This window comes from Pygocentrus nattereri, chromosome 13 (genome assembly GCF_015220715.1).
Source record: "Pygocentrus nattereri isolate fPygNat1 chromosome 13, fPygNat1.pri, whole genome shotgun sequence".
NCBI classification, from domain to species: domain Eukaryota; kingdom Metazoa; phylum Chordata; class Actinopteri; order Characiformes; family Serrasalmidae; genus Pygocentrus; species Pygocentrus nattereri.
This window is the reverse complement of record NC_051223.1, coordinates 24,065,156-24,084,212: the sequence shown is the minus strand read 5'-3', so window position 1 is coordinate 24,084,212 and position 19,057 is coordinate 24,065,156. Positions and strand designations below refer to the sequence as shown.

At 39.8% G+C, this 19,057-nt stretch overlaps 1 protein-coding gene across 4 annotated transcripts in view; it reads right to left on the bottom strand.

Moving 5' to 3' along the window:
• rbfox3a (RNA binding fox-1 homolog 3a) overlaps window positions 1-19,057 on the bottom strand; it is a 511,986-nt gene that overhangs the window by 420,888 nt on the left and 72,041 nt on the right. For all 4 annotated transcript variants that reach the window (XM_037544449.1, XM_037544451.1, XM_037544452.1 and 1 more), the window contains exon 2: window positions 7,782-7,886. The gene's annotated coding sequence lies outside the window, so the exon portion shown is untranslated. The remainder of the gene's footprint in view (window positions 1-7,781; window positions 7,887-19,057) is intronic.

Genomic DNA, 19,057 nt, shown 5'->3' with positions numbered 1-19,057 from the left:
TCATAGTTTGCATAACAAAAAGAAGAGAAGCAGTGTCTGATGTCATATTTGATTAGTTTGCACCAAACAAGTTTCCTATTCCATGTCTATTTGTTTCTTGTTAGTCTCTCCCAACTGGCCACAGCCAACTCAAATATTTTGACGAAATATGAATAAACGTACAAATAATAATGCTAGATGCTCTTCTCTTCTCTATACAACGTCATACCACACACTACATACACAATAGCACAGCTTCCCTAAATTAAGCATATTCCGTCTTTTCCATCAAATAAAATTGACAGAACACAATGTGTGGTACTACATATACTACTCAACAAATCAAACAACTGACCTAATTTCTAATTACAAGCTATAAAATCATAAATTAAGTTCATCTCATCATGAAAGAGTGATCCTGAATAAAAGTTGAGAGATTGCAAATTAAAAATGCATCTTCAAAGCCTGTAGGTGTAATTTAATTTTTAATATGTTTACAACTTACCGCATAAGCACCAAATGCTGTGGCTTCATTTTTTCTAATGAGTTTTTGGGTTGAGGGTGTTTGTTAGAGGCAACACATATCCCTGATACACTACATCTGGGAGGCTTTGGAAATTTGGATCGTAATTAAAGCAGAAAAAAATGGACACTGTTGGTTGACTGTGATCATTTTTCCAAAAACAAGAAACACACATGACACACATTCAACTTAAAGCTTAAATACAAGTACCAGTAAGGGTGGGTGACATGATATAAACATTATACAGCAATACTTAAAGACATTTTAACATGTCTTTAACATTTAACTGGTTTGTACAGCCAGTGGCTTTCAATCCACACTGAAGGTAGAAGATAAAGGTGCAAGGGTGCAGGCACTGCTTCCTCTTCCCCAGTCCACAAACCCCTCTCTGAGGACTAATGTGGGCGAGGTGTGCCAGCTCCTCAGCACGACTGTGCTAGCACAATCACCTTCATCCACAAAGACAGGTGATGGCATCAGCAGTTGGGCTGCCAGCGGAACAGGCTGTGACTGTGAGCCGTGCTGGTTGAGCGGGCCGGGACTTTGTAGGAATGTGTGTGTATGTGTGTGAGGTTGGTGTTCCTGCTCAGTGTGTAAGTTTCTGTGGAGGAATATGCTCAAGAGGATCTGCTTGGCAGGGAGCTGACGAAGAGACTGGCCACATGGGTGCCAGTGAGCCCCAGCCAATTCTACACTCCACATTTAGCCACACATCTGGAGCCAAACTCCATGTTTAATTGCCACTAATGCCTGAACATGAGGCTCGACAAGTAGGGATTAGCCACAGACAGTCATTGACCTGGACAGAGATAGTGAGGAGAACAAGATCTGTGTGCCATTTAGTCTCCTGTTAACCAGCTGAATGAGAGCACAGAAGAGACTCCAGCTTTACAGCTTCCAATGAATAAAGTCAAAATATCATATCCCAAGGCATACACTTGTGTCCCTCTGCACTGGTTCCACTAAACAGCCTATATCCTGCAAAAGGGGAGGGTGAAATGATAGTATTAAACTGTTTTTATGATAAATGAAATCACAAAAAGTCCTTATGAGCATATCATGCAGACCGTCAATACCTAAAATGTATCATGTCTTACATTTTTCTCTATTTCTGAGGGCTTTTTGGTGGCTTTATGTACCCAAAACAGTCATAATGCATTTTTATATATTTTCAAATGCTCTTTATGTCTTAGATTTAAACAGGCTGTTTTTGTTACTGTGCTTTTAAAACTAATATATGTTAATATAATATATTAGCTGCCCTGTATTGTGCTTTATTTAAACAGACTGGTCAAAACACTCCTAATAACATTAACATGAATGTATAGGGCTAAGCTGATGAAAATGCATAAAAACATTCAAAACAGGCAATTTTGCAATTTCCATATGTGTATCATATAGACTGGGAGTGAATGTACACTTTAAACATCAACATCAAACTCTTTCAGTTCTCCATGACAGTTGTTTTGCTCTCATTTTCAATATCACTGAAACATTTAACAAGGTGTCTTATTAAACTATCATGCTGACAAATGTTTATTATCTCATTCTTGGGCTAAGGGTCATAAGTGCTAATGTCTGACTTGAAGTCATCTTAAAACACACCCTTAATGTGTTTCATATTATTGTATTTGGTGTGAGCAGTCATTATTATAAGAAAAAAATTATGCTTATTTGGATACGTTTATCTAAAAAAAATAAAAGACACTCAATTTATCTGGCTTTGGTATAGAAAACAGTATCAAATTTCTGTATATTTCAAAGTGTCCCATCAAAGTGAAATTTTCAGCATCGCGACAACATTAGTTCAGTCCCATTTTCCATATAACAAAGTTGAAGCGAAGGGAACGACAGCCATGAAGGCCATGTAAAATGACAGAGAGGGGTCAGAGGACGCTGAGGCACACAGTGAGCAGAGGTCGCCAACTTTCTGCAGAGTCAATCACTACAGACCTCCAAACTTCATGCGGCCTGCAGATTAGCTCAAGAACAGCAGGTAGAGAGCTCCATGGAAAGGGTTTCCATGGCCAAGCAGCTGCACCCAAGCCTTACATCACCAAGCAATGCAAAGTGTCGAATGCAGTGGTGTAAAGCACCGCCACTGGACTCTAGAGCAGTGGAGATGTGTTCTCTGGAGTGACGAATCATGCTTCTCCGCCTGGCAATCCGATGGATGAGTCTGTGTTTGGTTGTTGCCAGGAGAACGGTACTTGTCTGACTGCATTGTGCCAAGTGTAAAGTTTGGTGGAGGGAGCATTATGTTGTGTGGCTGTTTTTCAGGAGTTGGGCTTGGCCCCTTAGTTCCAGTGAAAGGAACTCTTTATGCTTCAGCACCAAGAGATTTTGGACAATTTCACACTCCCAACTTTGTGGGAACAGTTTGGGGATGGACTCTTCCTGTTCCAACATGACTGCACACCAGTGCACAAAGCAAGGTCCATAAAGACATGGATAAGCGAGTTTGGAGTAGAAGAACTTGATAGGCCTGCACAAAGTCCTGACCTCAACTCGACACCTTTGGGATGAATTAGAGCAGACACTGTGAGCCAGGCCTTCTCGTTCAGCCAGTCCATCAGTGTCTGGCCTCACAAACGCGCTTCTGGAAGAATGGTTAAAAAATTCCCTCTCCTAACCCTTGTGGAAAGCCTTCCCAGAAGAGTTGAAGCTGTTATAGCTGCAAAGAGCCAACATATTAATTAAACCATCACTCGTCACTCAAGTTCATATGACTGTGACCAAATACGTTTGGAAATATATCTCCTGAAAAATGAATAATGGCTGTTTTGATTGACAATGAAATTCATTTTTTTGTACAGTACTGTATATTGATAGTTTTTGTAAGAATGTTAAGATCGACACTAGAGTTGTTTGGTGCAATTATCATGACACACACCCTATAACATGAAAATGTGTTCAAATATCATATTATATTTTTGCTGTATTGTCCACCACATACTGTCATCATATGCATGCTCCTACAGGTTGTCAGAGGTGCTCAGTGACAAAAAGCACATGCATTTTTGGAGGGGGGGGGGGTGCAATCATTAAAAGCAAACCATGTGTGTCTGCCATAGTATGCCCTCAAGGACGCTCTGCTATCAACGGAGAGCATGCTGTGACAGAAGAAAAAAAATTATGTCTTTATGAGATGGAGTCAGAGTTTTTGTGCACTAGATGGCACATTGAACAAACAAATGATTATGGATGAAATGTCTGAGAGATAACAACCTGAGGGTGTTTCAATCAGACAGAAGCAGATTTCAAAAACGAGCAACCGCTTTAACGTAAAAAGGAGGGAAAAAATGTAAAACAAGCTAGTTCATTCTGTTTCTTCTCATATATACAGACCGCCTGTGTAGGCATGGACAGGTCAGAGTCTGTATGAGAGCAGAGATGAGATTTATACCTCACCATGCACTTATCAACTGTGTCATGCCTGAGGGGGGAAAAGACTGATAGCATTACTGTCCTTCAGAATATAAAATATGTATTACCAAAATGAGTCTTTTCAAAAATAAATCTGCCTCTGTTTAATAAAGTTGTCATGTACTAGATATTCTCAGGACAACCGGGGAAAAAACAACAATCAAAAACATGACTCATCTGGACAATTTGTTTACTTTATTACTACTTTCAAAAGGCAGCGTGATATGTGCTGCAATCATGTCTTGCTGGTGATTGGTCACTAGGTTTGGGAATGGATGGCAGTTTCAGCTGCACACTTCAGATACCCAGTTTCAGGGCTGCTACTCCGAGAATGGCTGCTGTACGCTGAATTTCACCTGTCCTGATGGATGTCACTTTAACAGCCTTTAAAAACATGCAGACAGGTCTGGGGGAGATGAATAGGTGTCAACTGCTGTATCCCTGGCTGCTGATGTATAGAGGGCATGTGTCATCTTTTGGCAAGGGTGTGTGGGAAATACACATTTCACACACCTGCTGTCTCCCTAAATCACATGCAGGCATGCATGGACCTACCCAGAGTAATGCACAGCCCTGCTGACACACATGTGGAACAAGCATCCATAACACTGTGTTACTCTAGCAAGTAGCTTCCATCATGACCGTACTCCACCTCTCTCCACACATTTCTTTCAGTCATTATCCTACCAAATCACATGGGGTAGAAAAACTTCATTTACAATGCTTTGTCAAACCAAAATGACAAACCCCTCCACATAAAAGATATCATCCTGGAACTGAACAGTGGTGTTCAAGGTCACTTATTGAGAATAAGAAAGTTTCAAAATAAATGTGCTTTAGCATTTCTGTATTTTATTCTTGAGAATAAATGCTTTGGCTTGTGTCATCCTCAGTGTCAGAAACCTTTACTATCTCAAGTAAAACTGTCACCCACTGAATCAAAACACAATACAAAAGTAGTCACACCAAGGACAAAGTATGCGGTACACTGATTTTTTTCACATAAACATATTTCAGTCCAATATACTCAGCGGTTTCTGGTACAATAAGAAATTCCATAATTGCACAAACTAAATGCATCTACTCTGCACTGGAATCTATGCAATTATTGTCAAGGGCCCATATGCTAAATTTTTATTGTATTTCATAATGTCCTATATTTTATTCCCATGAGGTCCATTTATGATATTTATGCAGTTTTATGTTTTAGCACTGAACGGCAATTTTCCAACCTCTGGTTATCCCTTTGAATTAAACGCACTGTTGTTGTTACTATATCTATAAGATATAAGTCCTAAAGTTTGCAGACATCTGCAATCATCACTCCTCTTCTGTTCTGGGAAGGCTGTATGCTACACGTTGGAACACTGCTGTGAGGATTGATTGCATTTAGCCTAAAGAGCATTAGTGAGGTCAGGTGCTGCTGTTGAAGAGTGTCTCATTCTATTGGCTAAGCTTTCTATGAAGATTATACAAGCGACCACATGTCCCTTCTGCCCTATTTTTTTTTTTTTTTTACACAAAACTTAACATGCAAAGTTTGCTGAACACAGTTGATGTTGACTCTGCTTATGGCGATGCTGCTGCTACCACAGTCAGTATGCTGCCATTGTTGCAATGAATACTGCATTCCTACTATAATCTGAAGAATCAACACTTTTCCTGAAATGAGTAATATATCAAGATGCAAATTTCACTATGATTTTTTTTTGTGCAGGCCCAAAGACATATGTGTATGTATAAATGACTTTGAGTGGTTGCTTTGCACTATGAAAGCACTCAAAAAGCAGTCCTCCAATATCTTCAACATGCATGGGTGGGCTAAAGTGCAGTAGGCTGAACAGGCAGATACATGTAGTATAAATGTGTTGGTTTTCATGGACTGTATGGACTGGGAGGTGTTCAGTACATTCTGAATGTCAAACCTTTACATTTGGTCCGTTTCCCATGACATGGTCCCTTCAGTGACTGAAAACCAAAAGCACTAATTAAATACCCTAAAGGCCCTAAATAAAAATAAATTTATTCCAGTGGTCGTAGAACAGCATCTGTCATGTTTATGCTTGTGTGTGTTTATGATAATGTGGTTATTTGTATGTGAAAATGTCCACTTAAACACAAATGTGCTTGGGCTTGTAGCGCTTGGCCTTTTCTATGAAGCACAGCTGGTGCGGGGAAGTGACCACTGCACCCATAGAGTATGTGGGAGCAGTACAAACGACTGACCTCTCCCCTAAATCATCACTCATACTCTGGTGCCCTTGGGAGTCTTTGCTTTTGTATTTTTTTTTCGCCCCTTTCATGGAGTCACTATGCTGTCCCTCATGCTGGGCTGGGGAAATGAGCCTCCCTGTGCCAATTTGTCCTGGTCTTCCAGCCCGCTGTCCCCCCCATAGACCACCTGCCCAGGGTACTCATTGGAGTGCAGCCTGACGCACGCTCCCAGCAGTGCCCTCCATGGGCCCTGACCCCCAAACCCAGCTGCCTTAATGGCCACTGTGCTGCCCTACCGTGCCAAGCAGCCAAGCATGGCTCTGCACCACCAGACGCCAACACTCCATCAGAATCCTAATGACCTTGTCCCTCTCCATCTCCTGCTCCTTCAGAAACACAAAACTTAAAGCCCCCAGCATCTTTTGCCTCTTCTCAAATATGGACATCTCAACCTTCATCCAGTCTTCTGCTACAAAGTTAATTTACCACTATATACAAGTATTGGTCAAACAAACTACCTCTAAATAAAAACTAATGCCGTTAAAAGTAATGAGAATTTATCAACTCATTGATATCTTTGTTAGAAGAACACAGGTTTGGTTCCAGCTTCTACTTAATACACCTTCAATCATTGTATGGATCAATGTAAATGCTTAAAAATTCTATTAAACTAAATGTAGCTTAGATTAGTTGAACAAGCAATCAGATGGTTATTATACTAACAAATACTGGCCTTCTCCAAGTAAAGGTTCTGAAACAGTCAAGCTTTTTTGTTTTGTTGTTTTTTGGCTACTTTCAAAATCTTTTTGTTTTAAGAAAAGAAAATTGGTACATTATTCAATTCATAATAAAAAAAAAATATATTCAAACAAACATGTTTGGAAGCTACACTGTCTGCAGAGGGAAGTGTAAAGATTAGCCGTGTGCACCTGACTCCCAGCAGCACTGGCCTGGCTCAGAAGCTCAAGTGCACTTATGGACACCCTCGTCCCCTCATCTTCATGAACGTCCCCCTCCACACCAGCTCTGAACGAGCAACCAAATCCTCTCTGGCACTTGTGTCCCAATGAGTGGAGCATATTCGCTCCCAGGGTGACAAGAGCAAGTGGAGCTTAGACCCCATATTTTCTTTAAATTAGAAACAAATTTGGAATTGGACAGGGAAAATATGTATTGTAACCAATTCCAAGAATACTTTCAATATAGCTCTGGGATTTGGGGAGCTCTTGAAATTATTCCAAGAGGCTCCCAAAAGCCGAAGCATCTCTGCCGATTTGAAACCCAAATCAGTCATCCGGCCCTAAGTAGTCCTCAGGACCTCCTGCTGCTTGCAGCCCGATTTCTGCCTCCCAGTGATTTCCCATTGTGCACTCATGCAGAAATAACCCTGCAAATGGGGAGTCCCACATCCACCCTCACTCCTCAGCTCCTATTAATTACATTAATCTTTTCTTTTTGTTAATATAACTTCATCGCACCAGAAACCTCTGTTATAATCTTCCTCCACTGAACAGAGTACTGTTACTGGTGGCTTAATGTAAGGTTCAAAAAGTCATGTAAATAATGGAATGGATTAGCTACGTCTATTCCTCTTTTAAAAAATAAATAAATAAATAAAAAATTCAAGAGAGATGCCTACCAGATCAGATGAGACGTTTTTCTTGTGGCAGGACACTGGACGCTCTCCACTGCTTCTTGGAGCTAATATTCAGCTGGCAGCATTGCACTTTGGTTGGATAAGATTCTAAAGGAAACATGGATGAAGAAATTTAAGGAATCAGGCCAGCTATGAAAAGGCATCAGAAAGCCACATTAAAGTATGTAAGAATTTAAAATCAACACATGAATCATAATTACTCAACAAAAGAGCTTCTGAGCATCTCAAATCTTTTTGTGTCAGTTTGCCTTTCATAGTTTCCGGAGCCAGTAAGGCAGCCTAAGGCTCCAGCATCACATGATGTAGTTCCTTGCAGCTCTGAAAAAAGGAAGTAGAGTGCAAACTAGGTCCTCATAGGCCATCAAAAGTTATTCTGCTCTATCTGCCAGCAACAACAGATCTGCCTGATTATCACCATTGTTCTGCCATGTCCCGACTCCAGCTACCACACCGGAAACTGGCTGAGGATGACTTCTACAACAACCTTCTCTTTCTCTCTCTCCCGTTCTCTCCGCTGGAGGTTACAGATGATGCTGACGGAGAAAAACAGTGTGGCAGCCTCAGGGAGCAGAAAAGGGTCATCTCTCTCCCACTGAACCATTCATTTCGCCACCGTTGCTCTTGTGTGGACCTAATGCTACAGCCCTTTACTTCACTCTTCTTTGTTTCTCTTTGATGCGTCTCTTCTCGTACACATCCTTACTATAGGTTGGGTTTGTGCTGGTACAGCAGCAGCCTTCACTCAACTTGACTACAGTAATTGACCATTTGCAAAAATCTGAGAAAGTCCTATCCCCCTCAGTTATTGTTGCTATGTCCATCAAACTCAGACATTCAAATGTCAGTTCAGACTACCCAGCAGTATCCATAACACTTGTACTAGATGATTGAAAATTTAAGCTGTGCAAAGAGAAATTTAGACACTGACATAGAAGTATGTTTGAAACATTTAAGTTAAAGAAAGTAAACTGGCTCTACAAGACATTCAGTGGAGATATAAAAGTGTAACAACTGACAAATTATGCAGGCAAATTTAAAGCGAACAAATAAGGATTCTGGAAACAGTTTTTATGTTAATCAAACCAGGTAAATAATTTAGCCACTTGACATACCACATTCCTATGTCTAATAAAGAGAAGGTTTCAGCAAGAGAAGCTACCCCTTTAGATGGGCTAAGGCTAAAGCTAACACTGGAGCTCAGAGTGACAGCAGATGCTGAGGAGGCCTAAAATGTCTATGGGAATACTTCTTTTTCACATAAGGTCTCTCAGCAAACTCAAATAAAACAATACAATAAAGGGCATGTGTTGAGCTCATTAATATTCATATTTACACACAATGTTTTAATCTCAAAAGTGAGCATAGTACAGTCCTGTTTACTCTGTCTGACTGATTTATCAAGCTCTCAGCAGCTAAGTAAAGAAAAGCTATTTAGCTAACAATTCTCATCATTTTTCTATAGTTTTAGTTATCATTAGACACAATATTAAAATGCTTTTTAGCAAATGCAGTAGCTTAGATAAAGTTTAGCTTACATTAGTGTCTGTTAATAGTTTTCCTGTTGCCATAGTTTAATCCAAAACCTTCTCAGCTCCAGAAATGAAACAAAATACCATGTGACCAGATCATCAGGATAGCATGGCTTTGAAATAATTATTCCTCATTAAAACCATTACATTTTAATCTAACAATTCGGACTAATTTTCTGACACTGCAGGCTTGTTTACAAAAGTTCTGTTAGAGACTTTATTTTGCTTGACATAGGAAGAAACACAGATAACCGTGATTGGCTTAACAACCGTCCTTTACTTGCACAGGCTTAGTTCAGTTGGCATCAGGATAGTATTTCAGAAGGTTTGATCTACTGCCCGCAATATTTTAAGAAACGAACAAATTATCCTCTGAAGTAGATCAAATTACCACTAAAATAATTTAAATTACATTAAAAAGGAAAAAAAGGATGAATCCAATCCAATCTTGTAACAAAACTAGTATGATCGTATGAAATAGTACTCTTACATCATCTGATGTGATAATGTTAGCTGTGCTTTTTTAAATTTACTGTACAGGTATTGAGCAATATTTCAGGTTTCAAAATTGGTATCTGTAGTGGACCAGCTCTTTATTTACATAGCCCTCTATGGATTATTAACAGATGCTCCAATTATTGACAAACTATGCTTTGAAACAACTGATGAGTAGCAGGGTTAGGGTTACGAATAGGTTTGAGATTGAGGCTAAGGTTAGCATGGTAGATATAGAGTGTTATATTTAGGCTTACCAAATATTTCAGGTGATATTAACAAACAAAATATTTAATTAATTGTCCACCAATGACAGGGTAGAATCGACAGAACATCTACAGTGGACTGTCCCAATAAAATATTATCAAATGTATTATTAAGGAACTATACATCTTAAATGTGCTTTTTAAATAAGCATACTAAAAACACAATCATACAGATAAGGTGCTGTGGAGTTGGACACTGAATTTTGATTAACTCTACTTGCACTAGCTGAAATTAACTCAAGGATTATCCAAGAAGTTTTCTATTGAGGCGATGCACCTCTTCAGCTGTAAACAGCCTTTGCTCATCATAAATCTGTCTCTTCAATCGCCTGATCAAGGTAGCTGTTCTCCAAAGTGCTTCAAGAGCCAGCAGCTCTGGGGCAGACAGCTTTGAAGCCCCTGGAAACACAATGCCAGCACTGAGAAAAGCTCCACTTTAGCTCCCTGTGTCCGCCCCTCGCTGCTTCCTGGCAGCTCGTGCAATCCCTCTTCTCCAACACGCCATCCAAAAATAAGGACAGACGTTCTCTCGGTTCTTTAATGAACTGTCAAGCGCTTCAGCTCCAGGCTGTACACAAAAGATAGGCACCTCGGCAGAGTCCAAACGTACTGTACAGTACAGGGAAGAGCACAAGGAGAGAAAACACTTCCACTGCTAGATTTCAAGTCCAATGCAATGAGCTCTTGCTAAGCAATTGCATTATCTAGCTAACAGCTTTGTAAATACCTGCTTAATTCATACACTGTCCTCTAGAAGACAACATTCATATAACATGTATTTAGTGTATTTAGAGAAAATCTGGGCTATTCTACAGCACTGCCACAAAAAGATAATACATCATGAAGCAATTAACATCATGCCATTCCTTCTCCTTTCTTGCGAGGAGAACAAGGCTTTATAGCCATCAGCCCTTACCCAAGTCAAGCAGCTCTTAATACATCAAGGATGCTAGTTCACCACTCAAAGCAAGGTAGAGTTCATGTTTTGTTTAGCTGGGCTTTCATTCCTTCATCTAATAAGAGGAGGGCACGAAAAAAAAACTTCTTTTAGAGACAATGACTCACCATAAAACAGCTGATTACAGACAAAAGCCGGTTTTAGTTCATTATGAAACGAAACATGTATTTGATGATTTATCGTGCACAGGCATGCAGTCAAACTGAAATGCAATGTGCAATTACTTTGTGAATTCTGCAACTACATTAGCATAATAAAGAGAGATATGCATGTTGAGGACAACCATAATGATAGTGTGCTATAAATAGTGCCTCACTTGTTTGGATGTACCTGCCAAAGGAGCCTATAAAAACAAACCATCTGTGTATGTGTGCTTGTGGCCACGTGTACATCTACAGACACGGAAATAGAACAACCATCCATGAAGCAATGTGAGGATAAATTGGTGTAGAAAATTGACATTCTTTCTAGCAATAGTCACAGGTGATAACAAACTGAAACACTCTTTTGTTCTCCCAGCAATGCCAGTCTGAAATGTGCTGATATTTTGCTTTTGGGAATCTGACAACATGCTGGGAGAAACAATTCGCCTGGAAAATGAATGCTGGGGTTACGCACGTGTCTTTTCTCGAACCGTTGCTCATTCCATGACAGCTGCTTGACAACAAGGCCAGTGAACGGCTGAGCACTGTTGGAGCGGACTGTGGAAGGAAATCTATCCGTGTTGCTTCTCCAGCAGCTTCTATGTCTGGGTGCTGCGGGGGAAGTGACCAGCAGCACAGCCACCATGGCATGACCGCATGAAGAGCCTGGAGACCGTGGCAAAGAAGCTGTAATTGTTAGGGTGTGAATGTGTGTTGAAATCTCTTTTTTTTTCCCTTTCTTTTTTCTGTTTCAGGAGGGCAATCAGTTTCGTGCCACTGCCCACTGCCACAGATTGACATGTTCTCAAGTGATTCCTGCAGCCATGGCACACTTTGACCCCCCTCCACATCTCCACCCCACTCCACCCCCTATATCCCCCACCAGTCTGCTGCTGGAACCCACTGGAGTGAGACTGCAGTGAAAATTTCATTCCCTCGGCTTCTGAAAGTGCTTTGATTCTTGGAGCCGCAGCTCAGAGCTCTGCTGTCCTCATGTAACCTACATCTAGAAAACCCAGCTTCATCTGAGTACAGTGTAACATGTAGTGAAGAGAGCATGCACAGAGTTAATGCTCTCATATGAATGGTACCTGCCTGGTGACGTGCACAGACAAAAGGATTAGGGATGGATTCGGGGTGGAATTAGCTGTATCTGCCCCCGCTGCATCCTGTCGCCTGCTGCTGCTCCGCCCAATCATGATAACCCTCCACACCTTAACCAGCTTTTCACCTCAACACGCCCAAAGGGAACAGAGCAGAAAAACGATCAGGGATTGCAAAATTTGCAGCAAGGAGCAACATACAAGGAGATAGTTTAACTCTGCCAAAGCACAAAAAAAGTACAAAGCATTTGCACGGGACAAAATTGATGTCTTACACAATTGAAACATAATTTTGTTTGACAATTTTCTTCAAATTTCATGATTACTATTAGCAACTGCTCTTGCAGCCCTTTTCATGAAATTTCATATTTGATCTTGCAATTGGCACAGCGAGCATTGATCATAATGAGGAAACAGAAAATACACAGGAAGTTGAAGGCTGGTTAAATATCTCTTTGGTGGTGCACCATCTCAGCTGACTCACCTGTTTTGTAGTGTTGATTTAAATCTACAGTCCTAAACTATAGCCATACACTAGTAGAGATCTACAGAACCTCCTGTGCATGTGTAAAAGCTTTAAATGGAATAAAATGTGGCTAATTAAAAGAGTGTTTCCGTGAGATGTTAATGAGGTTTTTGTTCCACTTGGGTGGATGTCCTTACATGATGTAGGACTAATCCCATTGAGTCAGTGCTCTTTGTCCCTTCCTTAGCTGCCAGCTATAATCCGCAAACTTCAGTCAAACATAATTACCAAGCGTTCACATATGAACATACAGAAAAGTCACAGTATTTCTCAGTATCTGTCTTTTGTTATCTAAACCAGCTAATGGAACCATTTTGGGGACCTCCTCTCTGTATACACTTGTTTTGGGCTGTCACTATCACTTATGTTAGTAATTTAGTAATGTATTGATTATTAGAAAATTAATTAAGTAATCAGTTCCAAAAAGGCAAAATGCGAAAAAAAAAAAAGTTTCTAAAACTGAAATTATTTAAAGATACAGAGAAAATGGGACCCCTAATAACCAAGCAAGACCTGTCAACCACCAAACCTGTCCCCAAAAGATAAACAGTGCTGGGAGAAATTCTAGCTCCACTCTTGCTTCAGGTCTGGAAAAAATCTTTGTTTCTGTCCATCCTTCCACTGTGAGAAGGTGACACTTCTAGACTATGAATCCAAAAGGATTAGTAGTTAGTTTAAGTTGAGATAATGATGCTCAAGACAATATAAGCCTTCATATGAGATCGCACATCACAGGGTCAGCAGTACTGCCGGGGGTAGAAGGTGTGGAGAACAACAAAGGCGTGTTTATATAAGGCCACCACCCACTCCCTTGCAAATATGGGCTGCTTGATGCTCCTACAGAGTAACCACAGGATCAGTACCGAGAGAGAGCGAGAGTCCAACATTGTATAATACAATTATAATTTTCCACACGACAGGGACACATGCTTGAGTATTCAGTGCCTAAAAAGAAACAGGCAAATTCACTGCCTCCTGAAGGCCAAAGGAAGGTGTGGAAAGAGTACTGAAAATCAAAACCAACAACAAAGAAAATATGTACATTAATTAGGCATCTTTCTGTTTAATAACTAAGGCAACAAGGTTTACTTGGCTGCCCATTACCTTACCTTGAATTTTGTGTGAACTGGCACTCACAACATAAGTAATAGCCCTACGTTTAATAAAGGGACATCACACTAACTATTCTAACACAACAAAGCAAAAAGAAAACAGTACAAGTAACTATTCAGCTAAGATTCAGTAGCAAGCCAACAAACTGCTTCTCTACAAGCTTCTGAAGGTTGGAAGCTGAGTTGTGATATGTTAAAAAAAAGGCACAGATTTCCTGAGGCATATTTGGAAACTCATAATAATGCCATTTTCTTTAAGGCAGTGGTGTCCATTCTACAGACTGTGGGTAAGCTGTAGATTGTTTGATACTGGGCCAAAATAACACAGAAAAGAGTTACACTGAAATCTAGTGGCCTACATCACGTCTGTATGGCCTTGTGTATGGGTGTGGGTTTCTATTGGCTGCTTTCAGCTGACGATTACGCTAGAAAATGAAGAAATTGACAAAATGAATGAACCTTTTACTGGAGATGATGCACAGACAAAAAAAAATGTCTGAGGTATGTGGAGAAGCTAGCAAATGAGAATATGAAGCAGTCCAATTATTTCACCGTTTGGAGACAAAACATTGCTTACCAAATCCAAATCATAGGCTAATTATAGGTATGTGGCATCACAACCCCCACCCTCCAGTTTCTACTTGTGCAAAAACACTTTTGTGGGCTGCAGTTCGGTTCATGCTGTTAAAAGGTTAGGAACTCTGTCTGGTACATCAGGTACCTGAACATACCTAATAAACTGGAAATTCTGTGCATTTACAACGTTATAACTTAACCTCAAAGTGTAATATTAAAAGAGGAAAGGCCCTGTAGGGTATTATTAGCACTTGGCAAATATGTTTAAAAAAAAGCATCACTTTATTGAACGTAGTAAAAGACATTACTGGTGCCTTATCTCCAAATTTCTGCCAGTAGCTCCATGGAACCTTAATATAGGTCAATTAATATCACAAACATACTGGTCAAGCACTCATATAAAAGCATACTGTTGCTGTCAGAACACAATATTGCATCTCCAAAAATGTTCAATATAATTAAAAATCATGTATAACTATATAAATACATATACATATTATAATAATATATATTTTTTGGACTGTTCATTATGAAATTTTGACACAGCATAAACTTCAGATGGCATTTTCAAATTATGTAAAAAAAATAATTAAAAAAAAAAGATTTTTATTGTTATGTATTAAAGTGAAAATGTACAAAGTACACATATATTTCAGACACATGTATTTATATGCAAGAACGTGACTCCAGTACATTTAAATCAAAACAAACAAAGTAATGTATAAAGACTTCATATGATGTTTATAAGGTATAGCATATTTATACCCACAGGTAGACTGGGACACCCTCAAAGAGTGGTCACTTTCTGAGAGCAATGGAACACCTGCCTCAATTAGGTCAAAACGAAGAGCTGCTTTCCTCCCCCGGCTGCTCAATCATAACAGTAACGAGGTGGGTTGAGGAAAACCGCCTACGGGGCCTCTTTTTCCTGGGCTTAAAGAAATGCTGTGTGTATGTGTGTGCATGTCTGAGTGGATTGTGTCCTTGCTATCAAGCACACAAACAGTGTTCCCCCCGTTACTGAGCCAATTACTGAGATAAAGTGGATTCTCACGAGTGGGAGATTCTGTCTCACTCTCTCTCGTTTTCCCTCCCTCCCCCCAAATCCAACATGACACAATGAAGCTGACAATTCTGTCAAACAGGCCATTATCATACTCACAATGCTTAGGCAGTGTGGGAGACCCAAAGTGTCTTATACAATCACACCAGCCCATTTATAGAGTGCTGCATAAAGCAACAAGGTCCTTTTCAATGTTTAATTTAAACTAACTCAAACACACCCACCCAGTACATCACCAGCACCTTATTTCAACAGCATCATTAGTAGGCCTTGTTTACCTAACACTTCATAAATAAATGAGACTGCAATCCAGTGCAAACCCACAAGTGCAATCCAATGCAATAGCAAATGTTTTTCTATCCATCAGTGCATCCCATTTATCCTTGGATCAAAATAAGCTTCCTCCAGCTCATGATAATACATCTCCCTCCCTAGCCAGGGCCTTGGAGATTTTTGACTCTTTTCCTCCTCAGTGGTCAGCAAGGTAAAGTTGAGGCCCTGCAGTGGTCAGTATGATGAACGGTGAGGCGTGCCTGAGAGCAGGACAACTCTGCTCCAGAGCACAGGGAATCCTGGAGGAGTCCTGCAGCTGATTGGTCGTGGCACTTCCTGAGTGCTGGGCAGAGAACGATGTGACAGTGTGAAGTGATGGACTCAGGGGAGGGATGAGGGAGACAGTGCTACTAAATAAAGTCACAGGTCGCGTGTGTGGTGGGGGTGGAGGGGGTGGGGGGTGGAGGGGCGAATGTCCTCATTCCAAATGGGTGTTCAGGACAACGCTAGCTAGCTAGTTAGACTGATGACTAACGTAGCGCCCAAACTAAATGCAAAAATTCCGACCCTTTAGTCTAAAAGCTAAGGAGAAACAGATAAGTGAATTAATGATTGAATAAAGTGAATGGGGAAGACAGAGCAATGGTCTGTTCCTGTGGGAGACAAAAGAGAAATACACCTGTTCTGATTGTAACCACTAGACTAGCACTCAGTTCAAAACTATGGCTTATGACTAAGACATCTGCCGCCATAGCTTTGACTGCTTCGAACATCCCTCTTCAAAATTTCCTCCAGAATAAAAAAAATCTAAGACTGGCTTCTTAGATTAAGTCTAAGCCCAGACTTTACGAGTATTTCTAATGGTGAATCCACAATGGCATTGCAGGTTAGTCTAACAGTCTTCACACTGCCAGTGTGATTAATTCATGTGATTTATTCAAACAACAATAGATTAATTAAAACGTTTGTATAACCAGTGGTATCATGCACACATCTTAAATGCAAATTTATGATGCAAAATGCAACATGATTTCATTAATGATATTTGTGACATGAACACACTCAACCAATCTCTGCTGTCTCTTGTGTTGGCATGGTGACAACCAAGCTAAAATATTAGCTGCTTCCTAGCAAGCAGAACTTATCTGAAACACCAAAAGATTTGCTGCTTTATTACAGATGGTGTTAGCATCACCAAATGCTGCTCAAACTGGGCTATAGACATCTGTATTATATGCTGAAGCACCTAGTTTCAGCTCCTGAGTGAAGCGATGCTCTCCATGCTATCTTCACTTTTCCTAAAAGAAATGTTGTCTGACTTGTGAGGAGCTAAAAATATTTGTTTGTGAACTGCATGGCAAAATTCAAAAACTGTCCAATGTGTGCAGGTTTGATAAAAAAAAAAAAGTGTCCAAAAATTTTGCATTTTTTGAGGTGTTCATTCTCAGAGTATTTGGCGTGGTCTTAAAACCAGGAAGACTCCATCTGTGAAAACAGACCCAACTGTTTAATTATGCTGAGTGATAGAAACATATCTAATTAGTTCTACCACCTCACAAATAAACAGAGAATCTCATGTACACTATTGTGAGTCTGTGTGTGTGTGTGTGTGTGTGTGTGTGTGTGTGTGTGTGAGAAACACACTGTACAGTGTGGTGAGGTCTGGGCTGTTTATTATTGTTTGCAGCCCACTTGACTCCTGACAGAGACAGAATGAGAGGGGGAGAGAGCAGTGTGTCATTAATCATGTTCTGGGGGCTGGGTTCCGGCAGCAGGGGCAGACTCATCCACATCATCCATTTCCTGTTCGTCCTGCTGCTCTGTACCACAATGATAGGGGCTAGTGGACAATCTGCTGTCCATGTAAATGCTTATTCCTCCACTGAGGAAAGGTCAATCAAACTGAAAAGTTCTTAGTAGACAAGGAGATAAACTTACTTTTCTGGCATTGGTTAATGCATCATAACCTAGAGGAAGATTCCAACAACTGTATATATACAGCTTAATTTGCCAACATTATGTGTCATTTTGGGTTCAAGAAGATGCAGAAGACAGTCTGGAACTAGCATAACAAAAAGAAAAAAAAAACACTGGATTTTTCTTCTGTGTATCTCAGAAAATATGTATATACGGCACAGACTAAGAAAACAGATTTCCTCTCAGAGAACAAAAATCATTGATCTAGCAATCCTTTCAGAAAGGCCAGCTGATGCAGTATTCTTTTCTCCATTATACTCAGCTAAGCAGCTAGGCTGCTAATTATTTGTCATGTTTTAATATCTGCATATTGGTTACCAAACACATTTGAATTCTCGAGTATTGGTTAGTTACACTGATATTTATTTCTCTGTTTAATATTCAGAAGCTTTGCAGCCTAAGCTAAAACTAATTTTAAAATCTTTTAGATAGAAAGTTAGAAAGATGTTAAAATGCTAATATATGGAAACTTTATGAAAAAGCATCTGAAAACTTTTCTGCAGTGGCCATTTTGCTGGCAGAATGAAAATAGTCTTACCTGATATTTTTATTAATATAATCAAATAAATTACATTCAAAATAGAACTGAAACTTGGTCAAAATATTTGTAAATATCTAACTTTAACTTCAAACACTAAAATTCTCAGCTGAACTGATCTCCAAAACAGGCTTAAATTGCATTTTATGGCTACGGTAAAAAACTTTGAACTACAGTGCTAAATTAGAAACATGGGAGTTTTCTTTACAAGAGTTTGCTACAGTTAAGCCCTTACAGCCATGACAGAATACAACCTCAATTCCAATGAAGTTGGGACGTTGTGTAAAACATAAATAAAAACAGAATATGATGATCTGCAAATCCTTTTCAGCCTATATTCAATTCAATACACTACAAAGACAAGATGTTTAATGTTGAAACGGATAAACTTTATTGTTTTTGCAAATATTTACTCATTTTGAATTTGATGCCTGCAACACATTCCAAAGAAGTTGGGACAGGGGCATGTTTACCACTGTGTTACATCAGCTTTCCTTTTAACAACACTCAATAATCATTTGGGAACTGAGGACACTAATTATTGAAGCTTTAAAGGTGGAATTCTTTACCATTCTTGCTTGATGTACAACTTCAGTTGCTCAACAGTCCGGGGTCTCCATTGTTGTATTTTACGCCTCATAATGTGCCACACATTTTCAATGGGAGACAGGTCTGAACTGCAGGCAGGCCAGTCTAGTA